The sequence below is a fragment of the Calonectris borealis genome, chromosome 8, assembly GCF_964195595.1.
Source record: "Calonectris borealis chromosome 8, bCalBor7.hap1.2, whole genome shotgun sequence".
Lineage (NCBI taxonomy): Eukaryota > Metazoa > Chordata > Aves > Procellariiformes > Procellariidae > Calonectris > Calonectris borealis.
This window is the reverse complement of record NC_134319.1, coordinates 21,241,242-21,255,304: the sequence shown is the minus strand read 5'-3', so window position 1 is coordinate 21,255,304 and position 14,063 is coordinate 21,241,242. Positions and strand designations below refer to the sequence as shown.

The window sequence follows — 14,063 nt, the reverse complement described above, 5'->3', positions numbered from 1 at the left end:
CTGCATTAAGCAGAAGCACTGCATTAAGATATCGTGGGCTAATAAGGGTAGTATAGTAGCGCAAAGTATAAAAAAGCATGGCATGAATACATTGGTTATATCGGATAAATTCACCTTCAATTATTCAACTCTCCTGCTTGTATTTTTGTGGTTTTTAATTAATGGAGGTTTGTCTGGCAGGTGTGAAAACAAAGTTCAATCCCAGAGTGTTTAAGTTATAGGTCCTAGCCACATCAAGTGAAAATAGACAACCCTGCATTTAATGTTTTGCGTTTTCTCATTCCATTTAAATAAGAACGAGCTATCTGGAAGGAGCATCAAATATTGCAGCTACAGTTTAGTAGTATTTTCATTTTCTTCTTCTGCCTAATTCCTTTCATACATGTTTTAAAAGTGCGTGATTGTATATCAGTGACTGCAAAGGTTACCTAACTTAACACCATGGACTAATTTTGTTTTAAACAGAGGCTAGGAGCACATCTGTTTCAAACAGCTTTGTAATACGCCTTTTGTGAGTTCAAATCGCATACAGTAATGACCACTTAAGTGAGCTCCTACATGCACAACTACTTATTTGCAATAGTACTAACCAATGCATCTATAAAATGGCACTAGCATTTTGGTGCACTGAAATAGGTTCCTCCTCTCCCTTTCCCTTGAAAATTCAGCCATAGGTTAGTGTTTAGTGGATACCAAAGAAAAGTGTGCGATCTTCCCCATGGTGGATGTGTTATTCACTGTATAACTGTACTGGCTAGATATTTTACATTTTGCTTGCGTCTCCCTTCAAGAGAGGCATGACATTTTTTGTAGTTGTAACTAACACTATTTTTCAGCCATGAATTGTTCTAATTATATAACATTATAAATATAATTGAGGTAACAAAAGCAAAGCAAACAGTCTAGATTATATCTCTGGATTGTATTCAGAGATTAAAAGTGTGTGGTTTTGCTGTACATCACACTGGTTTAGGAAGGATATAGTTTGGAAATGATCACACGTGGAAGACACCAGCTGAGGGGCGTAAACCTTATGTATGAGCCTACATCAAATGGCTTACTTAAGTAGGGAAATATGCCTTTTTCCACAAATGTCCTTTCTACAGATAAAGGTGTGTACAGCCTGCAGATATCTACAGCGGGTAAACTGAAATTAAGCAAATAGAAATGTGTTCAATTGACAAATTTCTAATGTAAATGATTTTGCCTTAAACTGTGGAAGGATCAAAGAAAAACTTTGCAGAATAGATCCTCCATCTCGGAGACAGGGAGGCAGAGGACTGCAGTGGTGCTGCCTGGTCTCTGCTGTGGTGCAATCTGTAATGCATCTGTCCTGTGAAGCAGGAAAGTGCTATTATATTTATTTTTCAAAAAGAGAGCTAAGACATGGACAGAAACCACGGGACCTGTCTGCACACATGAGGGAACTCTGTAAAAGCCGAGGGGTTGAAGAAAGCTGTGTGGAGGCCTTGGCTAACACCCTAAACCATTAGACCATCCTCACAAAATTTATGTTGCCATGTCTGTTGCCACTGAAATCTGAAAGCAAACATTAGCAGCCAAGAACATCATGCTAATTAATTGCCTCAGGAGGACACAATTTCCAAGATCTAATGAAAGATGGAATCCGGATCCCATATGTCCCATTTGATAGCCCAAGAAAACATGCCCACAATTTTCACAGAAACAGTGACAAATGTCCAACTACTTGTCTCTCGGCTGAATAAAACTAATCACCAGGCCCAGAGATGGAACGGCTGCTCATCAGCACCCAGCCTGAAAAGCCAGCCCAGGATCTGTTGCTGAGGAACCATTTTGATTCACCATGTTGATGGCAGATTCAGAAGGTGACAACTGAGCACCAGAGCACCTCTCTGTGCTGCCGTGTCAGCCAACAGAACAGCAGTACCCCATACCTTGCATGCAGCTACCTGTCACTTTGCCGGTTCATTTAAAAAAATAAAATACTTATAGAAACAACAAAAAGTTAGCATGTCATGTTCTTGACAAAATACTGGAAAGAAGACAGAGGCATCAATATAAATGCAGTCAACAGCATGTGCCAGTGCTGCCTTGCTGTGCTATAGGCTTGTTCTTGCTTGAACTTGATTCCTGCAGATGAGATGTTCATCCCAGAAAGACATTGGTGCGTAGTCCCAGGGAAACAGCGAGGGCCGGAGAGCCTCGGCACTCGCCTGGAGAGAGGCCTGTCTGTGGGAGTATAGCCCTGTTTTGAACGGGGATGTCCTATCTCTGTGTGCCTCTAAGGCATATGGAATTGTTCAGCTGGTTTAAACGTAATGTTTCTTTTTAGTATTTATTATTTGAAGGATGTGTCTGTTGCCAAGCTGGTTCTCCCTTGCATACATGAGGAAACTATGTAAAGACCGGCGTGCTGTGTGCAGGTGCCGTGGCTGTACCCATGACCTGCCATGTTCAGGGAGAGGCAAGCGTTGTCTCCATGCACGGGAAGATGGTCCTGCTTTGCTGGTGCAAGGTGTTTGATGCAATTCCCAGGTTTGTTTGAATAAAGTTGACTAATCGGGCTGTTGCTGTGCGCACTGGCTTGTTGTACCAGACCTGACCCTGCGGCGTGAGTGTCTTTCACATGTCACAGCAACGGCCCCAGCCCAGCTCGCTTGCTCAGAGGATGGTAAGGAACATCTCGGTGGCCACCGTTCAGACCCGGAGGCTCAGTGCAAACAGGGAAGCGACAGGGTTGTGGAGCAGGACTGGGGCAGACTTCAGTGTATAATCCAGGTCTTCTGAGCGTTCCCTTATCCACCCAAAGATCATTAGTATTTGCTAAATTGTCAATTTTTGGAAACACCCAAAATTTTCACCTTCCTCTTTCATCTTTTATATATGATACATGTGAAACTGCTAATCTAAAAAGAGTATCTCGACACCTTGTTTAGCGAAAATGGGCAGAGGGAAAGCAGGTACAAATTGCACAGCAAATTTTTACCTTAAGTATTGAAAAAAAAATATTTTATTCTACCTAACCTGAGGTTAAAGAGCAAAAAAAATAGGAAGGTCAAGGTGAGTAATTGTAACACACCAGCTATTGTGTATTTCCTCGAGATCTCTCAGGTTTGTACAGGATAATGACATTTCTGAATTTCAATAACTTCCACGCAGAAAGGCACATCATTTTGACAGGCCTCAGTAAATCATTTAAAATCATAAGGGCTGCCATTATGCAGCCTGTGGGATAAAGTTAGACACAGGGTATTTTTCTGCGATTGGGCTTCAATTTCACTCTGGATTTTAGGTGACATAAAGCTCAAAAGGAGCTCCCGGTACTACTCTCCCAGAGATGAGATCAACACTTATGAGTACATGTTGTGATGACACAGCTCAGAAAATTGAAGCGATTATTATTATGGAAGGACCAAGGTGAAAAGTAGCATGTTATATATGAACAACTGTCAGTCAGACAAGCCAAGAAAGGTCATAATCCATTATATTAATGTCATAAATGTTGTCATAAACTGACATCAGGATGGTAAACTGGGATTATTGCACTTTTTTTTTTTTTTTAACTGCTGCTGTTCTTAAACTTTGCTGTGTCCTGGAAAGAAAATTTTAGTATTAATTTTTCTCTCAAAATAAAGGACTTCAAAGATTTTTAGCATAACGGAAGTAGTTTTCCCAACATCCACATAATTTATTTATTTTTTTAATTTTAAAGTAACTGGCTGAAGTGTCACAGCAGAACCCAAGATACCATGAACAGACAAGGGAAGAGAAACCAGCAACACAATAATTCCTTACTATTTAGACACTGTCCCCCATTGCTTTTTTTGAACTGTAGCTGTCACACCTGCATCACTCGGGTATCTCCAGGCCTCTTGCCCATATGCTGGGGGCTGCTCCAGCTGAGGATGGGGAGAGCAGGACGGCAGAGGTGAGAGCTCCTGCCCTGGCTGCTGACCGTGCCAAGCCAGGACTGCGCCCTTTTGCAAATCACTCCCTTGACATTAATTTTTTTTCTATATCAAATATGAACCGGGGGGACACTCAGGAATTTATGACAGTGGAATGAGAGAATGTAAATCATATTTTATGTCTTTTGTGTTGCTGAGCATTCTCACACCCACAGAGAGCAGGCAGCTCAATGGATGTCACCAGTGCACGGCTCCTCTGAGTTCACCCCGCGCTCCCAGAGGAGTATCACCAGGGACGGAGAAAGCAGAGTGCTCTCTAGTGAGACTTTCTTCTTGCCAGCACCAAGGGGTGCTGCATCCATTGCTGACCAGTTAAGAGCCAGGAGTAAATTGTTGTCACCTCCTCATGTAAATCTGTTCCCAACACAGGCTCCCAAGTGAGGGTAAGGGAGGTGACCTCTGAGCCCATCCAAAACCAAAGCCTCGTGTCCACACTCACTGACTTTACAAAGTCCACAAAAGAATGGTATCACCCTGAAATGTGGGTGCATCGGAGGTCAAACAACTGCCCAGTTAGCACTGGACAACTTGGTTTCCAGCATTTGGGGAAATGGTATGGTAAACTCCAGAAATGCAAGAGGAATTTAAGGTGAGTTTTCACATCCCACGCAGAGTCCAAAGAGAAAAGCAGGGTAAGTACTTCTGGAAAGTGCCATGCTGTATTTACCAACCACATCAGATCAGAGCTGTGGTTTTATGTCAGACTTAAAATTCAGCATTTCCAGCAGACTCATGCTGATGCACGGGTGTGATAACATTGACGCAGGCAGGAGACAGCCACCAGTGAGTCAGAAGCCGTTCTCCAGAAGCCGGCTGCCTAAGGTAGGCATCCCATTGCACTGCTGATCTAGTCTGGCTTGGAAAAATCACTGATCTAGTCTAGCTTGTACAAATAAGCTGTGTTTGTACTGTGCAGGTAAATGTTCAAAGTGAAACCAATATGGGCTAACTTGAATTGTGTAAGATAACTGCAAATCATTACTTCAAGTGAGAGCATAATGCCTGGAACCACAGGCAGGAAAATACACTTACAGACTATCAAATTATCTTGGGATAATAGTGTAATGCTTTTCGCTGCTGTACTGTGTGTTCTGATAGCTGAGCAAATAATACTACAGCTGGAAAAGGCTCAGAATTTCAAAGAGAAGAGATTTCATAAGCAGAGTGCTTCCACAAGAGAGACTGGTTTTTCTGTATTATTTTGGGGGAATATTAAAAAAAAAAAAAGTAGTTATTTTTTATGACTCAGAACTACATAGAGTAACACCCTATGATAAACAAAACCTTTAGACAATTTTTCTATTTTATAACATAACCTGCAAAGTGCTTCTTCCTTGTTCATATGAGGTTACTTCTCTCTGTGATTGCAACAATATTCTTTTGATCAAATGCGGTTTCAGAACTGGCACAAACAAATCAAGTAGCTAAGCAACTATAACAGTTTGCATGCACAAGTGCTGTTTGAGATTAAAATTTTTCAAGCACATTTTTAGAGAAAACAGAGCGCCCTTTGAAATTTTGGAACTAAAGCTATATACCATAGTGCTGTTTATGATGTCTGTAGAAGTGTGTGACACCAGAAGTGCTTTTAGGATGCTCCAAGGTATATCAAAGAGCATTAACTTCAGCACAGCTGGGAATGTCCCCAGATTCACTTATGAATACATATTTCTTATATCCTTTATGTTAATGACAGTTAACACAGCCTTGGTCATTGAGAATAATCCACAGAGTAAGCCTATTAGGTGAGGTTTAGCATCTACATTTTTCTGCTCACATCTGCTTGCCTGACATATGTAATCTGCCTGGATGTCACAGTTTACATCCTATTTTCACTGAAGGATAATGAAACTTGATCGGTGTCTTCATCTCCTTCTCTGTCTCTCTAAGAAATATTTCTGCTTGTCAGCTCCTCCTTACCAGCACTCTTTGGCGTGATCCTTAGCCAGGTCCTTTATTAAAGGGGAGTACATGCAAGGCTTGCAGGCAACCATACAATTTATCCTTTTTTGTGCAAAATTGGTGCAAAAAGTGTTACTTCAAAGACAGTAAGAAAATAAAAGTGTTGTAGTAATTTCCTAACCTGAATTTTCTGTACTTCCTGCTCTCACAAAGGTCTGGCATATCACTATTTTAGCAGCAATCAGTCAGTTGTATCTTTCTGAAGACTTATGCTTCCTTTTAATTCTTACAAAACTGAACTGTAGGCACTTCAGTAATTTTAGAAGAGCTTAGTCCGAGGGGTAAATTAAAATTAGGGAAAATTAGACCATTTCTAATGAGATGGTTATTACACTGAATAATGATGATTATTGGTTCTGCTTAATAAAACTGTCAGCCAATGCAAAATATATATTAAGTGAAATTGCATTACATTATATTTCTATCAACTCAGAAATTCAGTGCGTTGCTTTCCCACAAACCATGGGCATAAGGGAATGTTAGACAGTGCTTCCTTTTCCAAATAGGATGAAACGTGGAGCTTTCAAAAACAGCCCTTTAAAGCCCTGATTTAAAGCCCATTAAATCTAATGTGGTGAAGATTCATGCTGACTTCTGTGCCGTGTAGATCAGGGCTTCACTAAAATGAGCAGTGTTCTCTCCCATTGTCTGTGCTAAGTATCTAGATAATACTACTGTGGTGAATATTTTACAGTATTATTAGCCTGCTAAAGAAAAAACCTTGTAGGCACACGTTCCCAGCCCCCTTGCCTCACTGAGCTCATTGCTTGCTGGTCCACCTGCTCTTCTCTTCTGATTTACCTGGCAAATTAGGAGATGGACTTCATAGGGTGAACTACACTTTTTATTTCCAAGGTGAAAACAACGAGGAAAATTATCTGCTAGCTAAAAATGAGATCCTGCTGTACAAAACTCGATACTGGAGCCCCAAACGCTTAGAGGTGAGGCAACTCCCCAGAAGCCTGTTGGCTGTCCAGAGACATGACTGGCCGGGAAATGTGAATGCTCAGCATTTTTTTGTTTAAAAGCAGGACATAACATCAAACCTTGCCTTCAGCAAGGACTGCTGTGCCGAGGAATGAGAGCCATCCCTCTGGGAGGGTGACTCCCTGCCTCTGCACCGGGAGCTATATGGCAGTAAACTGCCAAAGGGGGAGGAGGAAAGGGGGGGGGAAGCCAAGAGCACGTTCCTGCTACCACACCTTCTCTGTGTAGGGTTTCATCTGAAAGGATATGGTTTTGTGGAATATTTTGATATAAACTAAGCCACATTTGTCTTACAGAAAAAGTGTTTACAGTAGCAGTATATTTTATAGATTCTGAGAGAGATTAAACAAGCAGTAACAACTGATTGACTAGATATGCACCTATGCCAATTGACCGATGTGAATTGGGGCATGGAGGCGAGCGAATCTTTCCATGGTGCACGTTGAAACTTGGAGAAGCACAGATTTTCCTATATAATTTTATTTCTTTGAGAGTGCTATTGCTCTTACAAACAGCAATGTATTATCTTAAATGAGGATGATAACACTGTTAATAAGTCACAGCACATGTGGTTATAAGGGTCTTATCATGCTTTGAAACATTTACTAATCAACAAGATTTCTCCTTTTATGAAGCCCATTTTGTAGAGTTCCGTAAACAAGGTTCAACAGTCACAATTTCATTAGCATTATATTGTTGCCATGGTAATGTGGTCCAATTTAATTGATGGGCTTTTCATCCTCGGCTTATTATAGAACTGCTCTTCCTGTCAAAGATACATCTATATGGAAACAGCAAACAGACCTTATCATCTGAATATTAGCACAAAATTTCATCATATGCTAATTTTGATAGGAACGTATCATGTTATTGGCATCAGACCCAGAAATCATCAGAGACATGATAGAAGTTACTAAACATCACACATGGCAAAGTCACACTCCAAAATTACAAAAATTACTTGCATTGTTTGCTGCACTATCTGAATTTGTTATCACAAAAGCACTTGGCTCTGCTGTGATCATTCTCTAATGCTGTCGGGAGGGCACAGTGCTGCAGGTGGTAATATCAAAGGAAAAAAAAACAGTAACAAATGCTAAAGAATAAAACGTGAGCTGAAGGGATGTTGGTCCTTCTCCTGTTTGCATGTTCTGCGGCATGTTTTGGGGAAACCGCTGCCAAATGCAACGCCTTGGTTTCCCGGTCTGTAAGATGGGGATGATGACTCCTCTCCCCCTGTGCGGAGCACCTGGCGTATACCCAATAATAAGTGATAGCTGGTACTGCTAAACATTGTTCTTAAGTAAAGTAGCAATGTTTTTAACAGCTCCAGGAAAGTATACTGCACAGACCTAATTTGAGAAATGTCACCGTGAGAATCTGGATTCACCCAGGGAAACAGAAGAGTTGGCAGATCGAGCAGGCAACAGAACATATGCACTTATGGAGGAAAGATACTCACATAGTTAAAAAATCATGACAGTTTGTAGTTTTTTTAAAAAATAAAGAATATTGCAGGCTACAGGAGAAGTATCTGCAGCACTCTGAGCAAGGAGAGCAACACTACAATATAAGGCAACAGCGGGGTGGCTTGTTTATTGTATGTTGGAACATTTTCTTGTATATTTTCACTGTTTTTTGATGATTGTTTCCTATTTAGATAGGAAATATCCTTTTCCATCCTGACACATAACGTTCAGTCTATCATTTCTTAGCTTAATCATGTTGCGTCCTTTGCAGCAGCAAGGGTAAATTACAGACAGGATAGCATTCAGTATAATCAAAGATGTGTTCCATTTTACATGATAAGTTTTGTCGGATTTACAAAGGCAGTATCTTCTCCAGCTGAGCAAGAAAAGAGAGACCTTCACTTGCAGACAAAAAACACCTCAGAGGAGACGCTTCTCCTCCATTAGGATCCTATTGTTCATACAAAAAACATTGTTACTACTATTATCTATTTATTTACTTTTACCATGATATAGCCACAAGACCCAGCTGAGACTGGGACCTACTTGTGCTAAGCACAGCAAAACCACACAGGTCTCTTCTTCAGGCAATTTATAAGCTTAAGAGCCATGAGAAAGACCAGAGAGGAAAGAAAAATAGTGAGATGGGGAGAGACAGCTTAAGTAACTGACTGAAGGTCAGAGAAGAAGTCAGTGGCAGAAGCAGAGCAGGTCTCCATCTCCATCCATCGGGATGCCTGCCCCGCTGGGGGAAGGAGATCTTTGGAGACATCCCCCCCCAAATTCTGAGGATTCAAACTCTAACTCGTACATGGAGCCACGTTTTACCTCCTAATTTCAGTGGCTGCATCTATGTTGCTGAGCAGGGGCAGCCTGAGGCAAAGCTTGAAGCCAGCTGTGCAGCCCACCCGTATTGCCTATTAAAACACCTTCAGGCTGGCTCCAGGGCAACCCTGTTAATCCTCCCAGGGACAAAGGCTCAGGAATACCCTACGTTTTCGAGCATGTTCAAGGGCGCCAGGGTCAGGGTACCTGCCAGAGGAATATTAATGGGTTTCAACACCACAACCGAGGCAATAGGGATCAGGCTTTCCTCCTCTGCGGTAGGGACTTCCAAATCCAAGCCTGAACAGATGGAGGGAGGGGAGGAGAGAGAAGAGATTTTGGTCACAAGAGCAAAAAGTCAGTTTGCACCAGAATTTGAAGGCTTTGATGAGGAAGAAATATGGTGACTTAGGTGAGGAAAGCTTTGGCTTGGAATTTTTCTTGCTTTCTCCCTCTCTTTCTCTCTCTCTCTTAAAAATCCTTATAATGTAAAACTGTTAAACTCTGGGGGAGGAAGCATTCATCTTCTGATCAGTAAATACTTCCTTTTGCTGTGTGGTGCCTGCTGACTTTACTGCTGTTGCAACCTTTTAAAATGCTTCCAGGAAATCTCATTAGATTTTAACTTTAATTTTTTTTATTAAGGAATCCAAAGAGAGTTTATAATAATCCCAATGTAACTTTTTAATAAAAACTGCTAGCATGGATTTGATCTCATATACATATCTGATAAAAATTCTGATTTGTAGTAAAATTCATTAGCCAGGGGTCTGTTGTCATCATATCAATGAATATAAAACCTGGCAGCTTTGAAATGGCAATATTACAGTAAGCCTATATTTTTTTTTATAATGGTTTTGCGTCGTGCATTCAGCATTGGTGAAAAGTAAGATTTAGCATGCAGAAGCAATATCCATTATGATGGGATTGTCCACAGCGAATCGAGTAGGACATTTTGCTTAATTAAAAGTATTTATCTTGGATGATTTAAGAAGTATGCCCTACTACTGAACTGACAATGCAAATGTTTCCTATAACCAGTCCACTACTGATGACTCTCCTTATCCTAAACAGAAGAAGAAAAAGGTAAGAGAAGAGTGAGAGGAAAGTAATAGATCCCACTGTCTGAGAATTTAAAGGAACGTTAGAAATAATGATTAACTAACACTATGCCACAAGGAGGAAATACACATGATCACCCCCATAATGCAGACAGGTAAACAGAGCCCTAAAAGGGGGCACTTCTAGCAGAAAGTTAGGAAATAAAAACATGAACAAAAGCCCAGATTCCCACTCCTACCCGCTGGACCTGTGCTACTTAACCTTCCCCTAATGAGGCCTCAGAGGCACTGACATTTGGGGAGCTGACCTTGAGGATTAGGGGTGGGAGACAGAGCCCGGGGCAGGACGAAGCCCCGCGGTGCGGGTGGGCTGTCTCGCGGGGTCTCGGCGGTGGCTTTCCCCGGCTGTGGGTAGGGTGCCGGGGGAGCAGAGCTGCTGTGGCAGGGGAATTTGGGCAGAGAGTGCAGAGCAGAGCCAAGACAAAGGCCAGAGCTACAGGGAGGGCAGGAACTGGTCTGACCTGCTCCCCTGGGTGGTTTTAGGCATCTGTTTATGAAAACACACCTTTAAGGGAGAGCCCTACCTGGCGGAGTGTTTCAACCTATCTCAATGTTACAGCCGTACAGCCTAAGTCTCCTGGACTCCTTAGCCCATCTTCCTTCTTTGCCATGCCAAATGACCCATGGAAAGCTGTAGATCTTCAGTCTATGGGGACAATCTAACATTGGCAACTTCTGGGGGTGCTGCTACAAGGTAGGGCCACATCTAACTCCTTCAAACCATCCCATCAGCTCAGGCGTGCTGCTCACGTGAAAAGCTCGTGAGTCCCACCGCAGAGACCTACTTGTCTGTTTCTTGGAAAACCCTCCCACCTGCGAGGCAGCCTCCCGAGGCAACTGGACCTCCCACCAGCCAGACATACAAATCACCCGCTAACTAGTTTTGGCTGAGGTTGTTGGATGAAATCTTCACAGGTAGAGCCAAGAGGACAGGCAAGAAATATTTCTCTCCTTCATGCCACAACTTGTTTTCTCATTATTTCTTCTTGTCTCCTTTTTACACTCCAGGCATTTTTTCTTTCTACATAAGCTAATAGGAAGAAATACTGTGCCCTACTCTAGTAATTTAATTTAAGTAATTTGTTTTAATTTTTATTATGAGCATTCAAATAGCAAGTGACATTTATTGATATATGTTACACTTCTGAAACACTAGAAAAAATTATCTGGCCCATTGTCTGCTAATGTTGGCTTAGATGACGTTTTAGGAACAGGAACCACCCTGCAAAGGGCTGGCATGCACACAGGATGGGAGCTGTCAGTGAAGTGCATGGCCACGAATCTGGTTTTGATCTGTCCATGTGATTTTCCAGGTGAGCCTCGGACCCTGCCTGCGGTCCGTGCTCCCGGACGTCGGCCCCGCGATGGCAGATGGAGCGACATCCGGAGTCCCGCTTCCCCCGGCTGCTGCACTGGGCGTTTGCTGCTCCCGGAGCTGCCCGTGCGCCGCGGGACCCCCAGCTCAGACACCTGACCCAGCTCGACTGCTGGCGGAGACGCTGCTGGGGCCGGCTTCGCCCTGCCTGTTGCTGCCTGCCTGTCTTGTTCTTCTGAGTTATGCCCCAGCCCACTCCTGTCCCGTTGTGTCGCTGCCTCTGGGCTGTGTTGATTTTTCAATTATCACAATATACAAAGCAGATGCTATGTAAAACAGCTAGCGTGACTCGAGCAGGCTGAGCTCAGTAGAAATACAGTTAAATAAAAAGGACTGCTATAATACCAGGAGGCTGATTGGAACCACAAGACACCAGTGTCATATCCTGTGGCTTTTATGTTGGTAGATGTAGATTTTAGCCATTAGAGCCTAGCTATCCAACAGATAACAACCAGAGGAAATGGATCTGGGTATTTTCAATAGTGAATAACCGATACACTTTTGCCAAAAAAATGGAGGTCCTGGTAAACTGCCAGAAGAAAAAAACTTTTGAGATACCTACAAACATAATCAGGCATGTAATATGTGGTAGCTTCTAACTACGTCTAACTCAAAGAAACTCCCTGATTACTCACACTACATTTAAAACAGTATGTCAAGAGAGCTCTGACCTCAGAGAACCAACGTGTGGTTACATTGTCACTCCAAATTCAGGCAAGGAAATAAATAGCAAGTGTAGGTCTCAACTTATGTATTTGTACAAACAGTAACAAACCCCCAGATCAGGTATCATGATATCTAGGTGGGGGTAAAATGCTATGACAAAAGAGGGAGAAATAAGCAAAAAATACAATAATGTAAAATGTGCCTGTTATTAACTTCTAGAAAAGCTCAACAGCTAAAATTTTAGAATGTGGTATGTAGACAAATGTAAAGAGAGCAACCACATTAAGTGTGGTTTTCTCCAGAGCAAAATGAAATAGGCATACAGAGCAAATTATAATATTTAGTACTTTCAGGGCAAATTCTAGTTGAGGATCATGAAGTAATTTGAAAATATTAATGAATTAGCCTCACAGCTAGCTTTCAGGTAGATAATAATGATAATTATTACTATAAATAAATATTATTATTATCATTCTTGCTCCAAATAAGTGAAAATTGAGGCATTGAGAATTTATGTATTTGTCCAAAGACTGTGTTTTACTACTGTAACCACCCTAGAACTATTATATATCAAGTTTATCCTTTTCCAAATACTGTATGTGATGTACTATTCAGTTTATGAGCTCTAAAAACCAACCAGCTGAGCTTCCTTATGAAACAGTGCCTGTGAACATCTCCATTTGCATTTGAATTCTCAAGCAGTGACAATCCTGCTTAAAAAAATATAAAGAAAAAAGGAATCATGAAAATCAGTACAAAATCTGTCAAGGCCCCATCTGTGACTGGGTATCAGAATATCGCTAAGAAGCTCTGCAGAACAAAGTTCATTCCAAGTCTAACGCATAGTGCTTTTTGGTCGATGAAATTAATTCAAGCAGGGTGAAATAAGGGCACATACCATGAAAAACTCTGCTCCTCCACCGAGGAGTGAAGGAAAGCAGCATCTCTGCTGTGTGTGTGATCTTGGTTTTGGTACATGTAGCCATGCTTAAATACAAAAGGTTTTACATGGCAAAATATCAGTGTGCTCACATCTCCTTTTGATAGCCACGTATACCTGCTGCTCCTCTGAGGAGTGTCAGGGAATGAGTGATCTCTGGTCCTGACAAGATGAGGACTTAGATTATGGGTGCTTGTTGCAAAAAAGCAAGCTACCTGAAGTAGTATGGAAACAAAATGACAGACTCCACCCTGGCCTTGAAAATACCCCTACAAACATGTTTACTTCCTTCTGAATGGGAATACATAAAGGTTAGGGACATTTATTTGTAGGATATTTATACATCTCCTCTTCAGGATCTGAATTTCTAAGAGTCTTGGCCGTAGCTTTTTGCTCTCACACATGCAATATTTGGAATTAACTACAGGAAATAGGAGAACCACAGAATTAACACCATTCTAATGCACCATATTATTTTTCTTTCCCTTTTTTTAACTGTTAGAGTATGCAAATGTTCGGTTAACTGGTCCTCATGTTTTCTCTTTATTGAATTGCTTTCACTATGGCAAATAAATATTCATAAAGAAATGCGGACAATAAATCATTTCAAATAGTTCAAAGTCATTTTCCTTCTAGACTGCATATATATTCAGCTGTGACTCGGCTTTAATATTTCATTCAAAAGAGAGACTTGTAGAAGGACAATAGAGATAATGTGTCAAGCAGAAATTAAAACAGGGGGTAATGATTAAAACCATTTTGATCTAC

The 14,063-nt window shown here is 41.5% G+C and overlaps 1 long non-coding RNA gene across 1 annotated transcript in view; it reads left to right on the top strand.

Annotated features, from left to right (window-relative positions):
- LOC142084984 (uncharacterized) overlaps positions 1-14,063 on the top strand; it is a 43,401-nt gene extending 29,338 nt beyond the window's left edge. Inside the window, exon 3 of the long non-coding RNA XR_012674512.1 lies at positions 11,628-14,063. This is a non-coding gene — a long non-coding RNA (uncharacterized LOC142084984). The remainder of the gene's footprint in view (positions 1-11,627) is intronic.